The sequence below is a fragment of the Astatotilapia calliptera genome, chromosome 7 (assembly GCF_964374335.1).
Source record: "Astatotilapia calliptera chromosome 7, fAstCal68.1, whole genome shotgun sequence".
NCBI classification, from domain to species: domain Eukaryota; kingdom Metazoa; phylum Chordata; class Actinopteri; order Cichliformes; family Cichlidae; genus Astatotilapia; species Astatotilapia calliptera.
This window is the reverse complement of record NC_137428.1, coordinates 12539663-12549707: the sequence shown is the minus strand read 5'-3', so window position 1 is coordinate 12549707 and position 10045 is coordinate 12539663. Positions and strand designations below refer to the sequence as shown.

At 42.7% G+C, this 10045-nt stretch overlaps 1 long non-coding RNA gene across 1 annotated transcript; it reads right to left on the bottom strand.

The window, feature by feature from the left end:
- Window positions 1–4233: 4233 nt before the first annotated feature.
- LOC145429673 (uncharacterized) lies at window positions 4234–4676 on the bottom strand. The gene is made up of 2 exons (XR_013909943.1): window positions 4471–4676; window positions 4234–4390 (listed from the first exon to the last, which is right to left on the bottom strand). It is a non-coding gene; the product is annotated as an uncharacterized LOC145429673 (long non-coding RNA).
- Window positions 4677–10045: the final 5369 nt, after the last annotated feature.

The window sequence follows — 10045 nt, the reverse complement described above, 5'->3', positions numbered from 1 at the left end:
AACCCCTGTTCCTCCCTGTCCTCATCATCTGTTGCCTTCATCTCCATTATCAGTCATCATAATTTTACCCTCTCTTTTTTCTTTTTCTTTTTTTTTGCCTGTCCCGTTTGGATCTTTAGCCATCAGAATTGTTGTCTGAAGGCCAAGAAAGATGCCAAGTGGATTTACTTTACCAAGTGGATCATCATGGCCTTGCCATATTGGTCCATTCGATTGACCTTTATTATAATTATGTATTTATTTTATTTTCGTTTTTTAAAGACGGGACAGACATGACTAGGGGATAGGACAGGGAGAAAGAATGAAAGAGAGAGAGGGAGAGAAAGAAAAAAAGGGGAGAAGAGATGGTGAGAAGGGGGAAGGAAAAAAAAGAAAAACAAAAACACCTGGATCACCTGTATGGAGATAAAAAAAAAAAAAAAAAAAACAGTAGAGAAAACAAACAACAAAGAGCAACATAATAAAAACAACACCATCACAATAAACTAGCTAACAGTAGATACTAAATATTACATGTTATTGTTTTTTGTTGTTTTTTTTTTTATTTCACCTGTTGAGAATGAAAAAAGAAAACAAGCAGAAGAAAACGAGAGTAATAGAATAAACAGCATCACTATGATATATGGGAATATAGCAGTAAATACTAAATATTAAACATTATTGTGCAGCACGTAAGATCGACTGCGCACAGTGTGCTTTGAGGTAGGAGCCAAAAGGGTGTAGTTTGTGTGTGTGAGCACCTGTGTGTACACCTGTGAGCATGAACGCGCTTGTTTTTAAAAGGTTCCTTCATGTAATGATCTGCTAGAGGGTGTGGGGAGTAGGGATGGGTATCGAAAACCAGTTCTTGTTGAGAACCGGTTCCCACTGTTTCAATTCCTTGGAATTGTTTGCCATTTTTGCAAACGATTCCAGTCACCCCGAATGACGTCACCACGTTGCGGCGCGTCATTTACCTGGCAGGAAACATGGCGCCTCAAAACTTTGGTTATACTTTACGAGAACGGATGACAACAGTGCAACTTGCAATACTTGAAAAGTAGATATTTCATTTAAGGGAGGAAACACTACAAATATGCAAAAGCATTTGCTCACAAAACACGCGATAACCTTAAATGAATGTCATGTTTTTAATTCCGCTCCGGACTCGTGAATCTCAACCCAGCAGCAGTGGTAACGTTTGCACGTCCTCTCCCGTTAATGCGGCAGGTAAATAATCAACTAACAGTGCATATTATGTTAGCGCGATCTGCCTTATTACAAAACCTGCAATTACTGTGCATTTAGGTGACCATGATGAGCGAGACAGACAGAGTCTGGCTCAGATGCTGGCAGTTCTCGCTGCAGTCTAGCGGTAGCGTCTCCTTTCAGGCCAGGATAGACGAATGTCACCGAGCAGTGACTAAGTTTGTGGTAAATGGCTTGAACCCATTTGCCACAGCAGTTGCCCCCGATTTTCGCTAAGTGAATGTGATTAATTGTAGGCAGGGACATTACTGGATATTCTTGTGTAATTGCTACTGAACAATTTATGTTATACTTTGTTATTGCTAGAGAAGAATATTCATTTTATTATTTTACATTTACAATTTTTTTCCTGGGGACCCTGTGACACCCCATTGAAGAGCCGTAGGCTGGATCTCTTAAGATCTCACCGCTAAGTTTGTAAGGCCATGTTACTCCTAAATTTCTATCTTGTTCAAAGAGAAGATATAAAACAAAGTTCTAAAGCTAATCGACCTTAGTGTTTTCCTTTTTTAAAAAGAATCGATAAGAGAATTGATAAAGAATCGAATCGTTAAACAGAATCGAAAATGGAATCGGAATCGTGAAAATCTTATCAATACCCATCCCTAGTGGGGAGCCACAGCCCCGTCCACCAGGGCATGAAGCAGGTATGGAGGAGATCAAAACTCCAGACATCCAGAGGCCCCCAGAACACAAGAGACCAAAGAAGACCAACAGAGGGGCAGCTGCGCCACTATCCCAGAAAGAGCTGACGAGAGTCCCAGATGAGGGGTCACTCAGCAGCCGCGGAGCAGAAGCCAGGCGGGGTTGCAGTGACGTGCCCGTGAGCTCCGCCGGCAGCCAGCTGTGCCAGAGTGACCGAGCCCCAGGCCGAGAGGCTGAGGGCACCCCACCCCCGAAGTGGCCTGATCGAGCCCCAGGCTCCAGGCCCTGATAAGCAGCCACCAAGGAGTGTGCTGCTGTGTACCTGGGCGCCCATCCCCGGACACAAAGAACCACCAACGCACCGATGTCTGAGGGCGTCTGCCACTGGCAGGGGAAGTGGTGGGGGAGATAGGCCTCCATACCTTGGAGGACCTGGGATATCCCCAGAGAGGTGGCGTCTGATACCCGGCCTGACATATGGACACAGACAAGCAGGCACACACAGATACAAACATTCATTCCCTCCCTCATGCTCTCATATGCAATTACTCAACACTCACCCAACGTGGAGAAAGACAGAGAGACACTTTACACACAATCACACTCCCCAAGCGTACTCTAAGTCCTGGGTCTAGGTACCCTTGCCCCTCCAAACCTCCCTCCGCCCGCTCATATGTAGTGTTGATGCATGTGCGTTCTAAGGTGCCTTTAAAACCCAGGAGGGCATGGAGCTACCTGCCAGAGAGCAGCAGGTAAGCACATAGCCCCTCCTGCTAGCCCTCAATGTCTACGTGTATTTAAAATTGAGAGGTGGGCAACGATGCCAGGGGTGAGGTGTACACCCTGATGGTCTTTTGGATTCCATGTAGCGTGCCCAGCCCCCAAGATCCTATATGTATGTGTAATGAGAGTGTGAGTAATGTGAATGTTTAAGTTGTGAGATAAAATTGAGGCACAGGCAGCCAGAAGGGGACAGAGGGGGGGATGCCTCCCCTGCACCCTGGTGACACATCTTTACCCCAAGGCCCTGCATGTGTGGGTGATTGTGGTGGAGCGGGAAGAGGGAGGCAGCTGGAGATGGGGAAGGAAGGAAGGGAGGGGCAAGTGACCCCTCCCTAGGGCCAGCTCCCCCGCTGATCCCAGTAGGCACCCCCATACTCTGCAACCCGCCATGGAAAGGGGGCCCAGGCCCATCCGGACCGGGGCCCAGTACAGCAGCGCCGCCCGGCCCCACAGAGCCCGGGACAGCCCACCCAACCCCACCTCAAAGAAAACTGCACCCACCCCGTCATCCACTCATCTTCCACACTACACAAGACAATAGACGCCCAGGCTGAGATCTTCCTCCACCTCTCCTGTATCTCCCCCTCCTGCAGAGTGAGTTCCTGCAAGATGTAACAACCTCCCCCACCAGTTGAAGAGCCCCCCAGGTGGCTTGATGCACCGGCGGCACCCTGCGCCAGGACTGGGCCCCCATACACCCACCCGCCCACAACCCCGGCAACACACCAACCAGGACCCAAGCCCCCGAGGCCCAGCCAGGGCCCCAGCCCAGAGACGGAGCACCCCCAGAACTTCACGCCCGTCCTGGACCCACCCAGGGGCAGCCAGGCTACCAGGTCAGTAACCCACGCCCCTCCCCTAGCCACGCTGCACGCAGCCACGAGGAAACAGTCACCTAAGAGCCAACAGAGCCCTTAATGGGCCATGACCGCTACCCCGGGTTGAGCCCTCCAAGGAAGATGCTCCTGGAGAACCCCCCGACGCCCTAAGCCTGTCCCTACCCCCACATCAATCACAACAGCGAAGGTGGGACCAAACTATGACCCCCCACCAGGTGATGGAGCTGATCAAAGGAGCCCAGAGCAATTGATCTGATGTGGTGGCAGAGGCTGTATCAAGACTAATGTAATCTAATAGATAATTTCTATATTGGTTAGAATTAAGATTATTTTTATTTTTCCAGTTCATGAGGACTGTTTTCTTGGCTATGCATAGGGCAGTGAAAACCATATGGGCGATATTCTTTTCTGAAGTGACATTATCTAAGCTGCCCAACAAACACACTAAAGGGGAAGTTAGAATGTTACATTTCAGACACTTCGATAAGTCTTCACATATCTCGCACCAAAACTTCTGAACTGGTGGACAGAACCAAAGAGCGTGGATATAATTGTCCGGTGAATTGGTTTGGCAGTGTGAGCGGTTGTTGGTAGACGTAAAGCCCATCTTGAACATCCGATGACCTGTATAGTGCACTCTATGTAGTGTTTGTCATGAGGCCGAGTGGCCTGTACTGAACAGGACTCAGGTGCAGAAACCCAGAGCAGAGACAGCAGATGATGTAACAATTATTTATTAGGCTTAAGTGCAAGAAACGTAGCAAGGACAAAAACACAATAAGACGGAGTTTGACGTGGCGTGGCCTGGGAAACGTGGCTAGGGCAGGGGAACGGGGCCTGAGATGCAGAGTGGAGCTGAGCAGGGAACAGTCACACTGAAGAGAGAAGATAGTGGAGTTAGGGAGGTAGTGGAGGCAGCTCTGAAGTGGCAAGTTGTAAGAGTAGCAATTCTTACTTGCAGTAGGGGACATGAGTGTTGAGAGGGGGGTGATGAGAATCCAGGGGAGGCTGAGTGGCATGGCAAGGCTGACCTGAGATCCGGGGCTTCAGATGGAGTGTGATGGCAGGAGGGCAGGCAGGTGAGGCACAGAGAGATTTTCAAAATGATTGCTTGGTATCCTGAGGCAAGAGGTGGAGCGTGAGCCAAGGTGAATCCAGCAACTGCAGCACAAGAAAGTCTTGTTAACAAGCTAAATCACAGCAAGAACTTGACGCATAAGGACCTGTTACCAACATGGGTTGATGACAAACGTGTGGCTTAAATCCCTCTGACTTGATTGCCTGCAATAGGCTCCAGGCTTGCACGAGCTGGAGGAGTTGGCCCTGCCCAGGGGCGGATCCCAGGTAAGTTCAGGAGCCTTACGGAAATTCCAGTCACCCACCGCAGACCCTGACAGTATTTTGTATTGAATTAATTGAAGACTGGGATTTCTAATTAGATGAAAGGTTTTTAAGCAAATCTGAGACCAGAAGTTTTGGTCTAAGTTAATTGATAAATCCGCTTCCCATTTTGCAATAGGAAGTGATATTGATTCATCTGTTTTATAATATGATCCCATATTGTGTAACTAGTCTGTCAAATGAAATTAATTCTGTTCCTTCTAATATATGTTCTAAATATTTGATTCCTTTACCACTCCAATCTGAAAAGTTTATCATATTATTGTTTTGTAATATGTCAGGGTACGTTTGCATAGGATTAATGAAGACTCCGTGAATTTTAGAAACTCCCACCATGCTGTCAGAGAAGAGCTGATGCTGATGCTTTTGAAGCATTCATGTCGTTGGATGTTTGAGGTGATAAATGGTAGATCTGAAATCTCTAGATTATTTCAAAGTGCTTGTTCTACATCTAGCCAAGTTTCGTCTAAGAGGGTATGTTTTAGCCATCCTGAGATAAGCCTGTTGGCTAAGAAGTAGTGCTGAAAGTTAGGTAGTTCTAATCCTCCTTTATCCTTGGTCTTTTGTAGTGTTTTTAAGCTTATACGTGGGGGTTTATTTTTCCAAAGGAATTTGGACATACATGAATCTAGAGATCTGAACCAATCTTGTGGCGGTTTAGTTGGGATCATTGAGAATAAATAATTTATTTTTGGTAAGACCATCATTTTTATAGCGGCAACCCTTCCCATGAGTGATATGGGTAGACATTTCCATCTAGCCATATCACCTTCTACTTTCTTTAAAAGTGGGATATGGTTTAATTTAGTTAGATCTGCAAGCTTGGGAGAAACATTAATACCCAAATATTTAATATTTCCCGATTGCAGTGGTGTAGAAGAAGAATTATGACAATTATGACAGAGCAATTAATCGGAAGGACTGTAGATTTTGACCAGTTAATTGAGTAACCTGATATTCTTGCAAAACAGTTTATCAATTCAATCACCCCAGAGATATTGGTTTGTGAGTTTTGGAGAAAAAGTAACACATCATCCGCATAAAGACTGATTTTATGTTCCACGTTCTTGCATTTTATGCCCTTAATTACTGAATTCTGTCTAATTGCTGCTGCTAGTGGTTCAATAAAAATTGCAAACAGTGAAGGGGCTCCCTGCCTGGAGCCCCTCAGGAGACAGAAGCTGGAGGATGTCTGATCATTTGTTCTAACACAAGCTGTTGGGGAATTATATAATATTTTTAACCAGTTAATGAAAGAGGATCCAAAACCAAATTTGTGTAAAGTGGCAATTAGAAATTTCCAGTTAACTCTGTCAAATGCTTTTTCTGCATCTAAAGAAAATATTGTAGTTTCAAGATTTTTACTGTATGAGTAGTCTATCAAATTAAGTAATCTATGTGTATTTGTTGATGAGTGCCTACCTTTTATGAAACCAGTTTGGTCAGGATGAATTAAGAGGGGGGTTATTTTCTCCAGTCTCTTTGAGAGAGCCTTGCAGATTATTTGAAGGTCTACATTTATAAGGGATATTGGACGATAGCTTGAGGGATATACAGGGTCTTTGCCTGGTTTTAGCAGGAGATTAATGTTTGCAGAATTCATATTTGATGGAAGTCTGCCCTTTTCTTTGATTTCCAACAACGTTCTGTAAAAAACTGGTGCTAGAATCGACCAGAATTCTTTGTAGAATTCTGCAGGAAAGCCGTCTGGACCTGGAGCCTTATTATTGGGCATACTTATCAGGGCTTCCTGGAGTTCACCTGGTGTCAGTGGTGAATCCAGTGCCATTGCTTGAGTGTCCAATAATTTTGGAAGAGTTATGTTGTCTAAAAATTTCCTTTTTAGACGGGTTTATTTGTGGTGAATACAACCTTTTATAGAAATCCCTGAAAATGTTGTTTATTTGTTTCGGGTCATATATTGTGTTCCCAGATGAATCTTGAACAGCACATGTAGTTGTTTTTTCTTTATTTATTTTTAGCTGGTTTGCTAGACCGGATTTATTGCTATGTTCATAATTTTGTAAGCGTAGTCTTTGTACTAAGAATTTTGGGGTTTTTTTTTTAAACAATTATCTCATTTAATTCTAGTTTTGTTTTGCGTATTTTGTTCAATGTTTCCTGATCTTGGTGGGACACATAGGCTTCTTCTAGGGAATATTTTTGTTTTCTTCTTTCTTTTTATGTGATGAGAAAGAAATTATTTTACCTCTCATCACAGCTTTCCCTGCTTGCCATAGAACAGAAGCTGATGTTCCGGGAATGTCATTATAGTCTAAATATAGAGTCCATTCTTTTTTAAAATATTTAATAAAGTCTTCATCTTTAAGCAGTGATGTATTAAATCTCCAGTTTTTACTTGGCGTAGTATTATTCTTGTGCATTAGTGTTAACGATACAGGAGCATGATCGCTGACAGCTATAGGGTGAATCTTAGTGTCTGAAATGTCACTCAGCAGTGAGCTGCTGACCAAAAAATAATCCAGATGAGAGTAGGAGTGCTGGACATGTGAGAAAAAAAGTATATTCCTTACTGTTGGGGTGAAGGGAGCGCCATGCATCGCAAAGGTCAAAGTCGCTCATATACTGTTTGTTTATATTTGTGGACTGCCAATTACGCTGAGTTCCTGCTGTATTGAGTCTATCCATTTCTTCATTTAGTCCAAGGTTAATAATTTTACACTCTCTGTGCAAGTCTGCAAATTTCTTTATTAAATCATAAGATTCTTAAATTCATCAAGTCTCTCTGTGCCTGGGTCCTCGTCACAAAACATGACATCACTGTTTTGTACATTTTAACACAATTGAATCCCCACATTTGTGAAAGAAAAGCAAAACACTTTTTTGAAAAGTCTGTAACAAAACCATCAAATCTGATAAAGGTTATTTAAATGCTGCTAAAGACTACTACTGCCAAAGAAGAATGGATTGGAATTAAAAAAAAAAAAAAAACATATCCTAACCTTAATTACTGCGGGAGAATAATGAATGATGCTAACAGTGAGTAAAAAGTAAACTGAGCGCATTTTTTTTGGACGGATTCACTTTTAATGTGTATGTATAATATAATACAGATACATAAAAATACACTCCAAAAATAGAAGAGTACAAAATATTATTAAAAAATTTGAAAAATTGAGACACCTTGACCTATGGTACAATGTATACAATGATCTTTACTGCAGATACTACTATGGCTCTGCAGATTTTTTCTTTTCTTTTAACCTATGTCGCCTCACCTTGAGGTTGGTAAATCTGTCTATCACGTTTTGGTGGTCAAGTCTCTCAAGCATCTCTTTCTCTGCTGACATCACAGCCAGGTGCTGGAGTTTGCTTTGCTCTGTTTGTATTGTGTCAGGTCAGGTCAGGTCTCATCTCGTCTCATCTCAGGTTTTTTATGGTTCTGTTTAGGATCGTGTTTTTCTCTGCCTCAAGCCTTGGTTTTTTCATGCTCCTGATCAGTCCTCAGCTGAGCAACACTCCTGTCACAATTGTAGCAGCTCCCCCACAAATTATTTTTCTTGTGGCATCTGACAGTAGACTCATCTCTGTGCTTGTCCTGCTAGACCTCAGTGCAGCAATACTGTTGACCAGAATATTCTATTAGAACGAATAGAGCATGCTGTAGGTATTACAGGGACTGCGCTGCAGTGGTTTGTATCATATCTATCTAATCTCCAAATTTTTTCATGTAAATGGAGAGTACTCTTCACATACTAAGGTTAATTATGGAGTTACACAGGGCTCAGTGTTAGGACCAATTCTGTTTCTGCTTCACTTAGGCAGAATCATCAGAAGATGGCATACATTTTCACTGCAATGCAGATGACACAAAACTTTATCTATCTATGAGGCCAGATAACACACACCAATTAGTTAAACTGCAGGAATATCTTAAAGATATTCCTGCAGTTTAACTAGCGTTTAACTAGCGTTTTAACTAGCGTTTAAAGCGTGGAAGTACTGACCTTACTTTGAGTTTGATTCCATAAAAAGTGACAAAAACATTAGCGTCCGTTGTGCGTGGGAAGAAAACTTCTTTTTACAGCAAAAAAACCCCTAAACAAGCACCGAGTGCACAACGACGTAATGGGAAATTCAGAGAAACTCACGGATTCTTCAACTGACTGCTGCAGCACACCTGCACCAGAGCACACCTCCGCCTACCCCACTCCTGCTTTACAGGTGAAAATAGAGCAACAGAACAGCTAGTCTTTGATTTTATTTATGTTCTGCTGTGTTTTACTTGCATCTATTTGAAAGACTGAGTGTAAACACAAAAAATATTTTATTTTATGTGCTGGAATGTGCAGAAAATAGGTTTAAATGTTAAACTAATTTAAGTCAGAGAATGTTGCATATAATTAAATTTTTGCTTGATGCATATAGGGAGTGCAGAATTATTAGGCAAGTTGTATTTTTGAGGAATAATTTTATTATTGAACAACAACCATGTTCTCAATGAACCCAAAAAACCCATTAATATCAAAGCTGAATGTTTTTGGAAGTAGTTTTTAGTTTGTTTTTAGTTTTAGCTATTTTAGGGGGATATCTGTGTGTGCAGGTGACTATTACTGTGCATAATTATTAGGCAACTTAACAAAAAACAAATATATACCCATTTCAATTATTTATTTTTACCAGTGAAACCAATATAACATCTCCACATTCACAAATATACATTTCTGACATTCAAAAACAAAACAAAAACAAATCGGCGACCAATATAGCCACCTTTCTTTGCAAGGACACTCAAAAGCCTGCCATCCATGGATTCTGTCAGTGTTTTGATCTGTTCACTATCAACATTGCGTGCAGCAGCAACCACAGCCTCCCAGACACTGTTCAGAGAGGTGTACTGTTTTCCCTCCTTGTAAATCTCACATTTGATGATGGACCACAGGTTCTCAATGGGGATCAGATCAGGTGAACAAGGTGGCCATGTCATTAGTTTTTCTTCTTTTATACCCTTTCTTGCCAGCCACGCTGTGGAGTACTTGGACGCGTGTGATGGAGCATTGTCCTGCATGAAAATCATGTTTTTCTTGAAGGATGCAGACTTCTTCCTGTACCACTGCTTGAAGAAGGTGTCTTCCAGAAACTGGCAGTAGGACTGGGAGTTGAGCTTG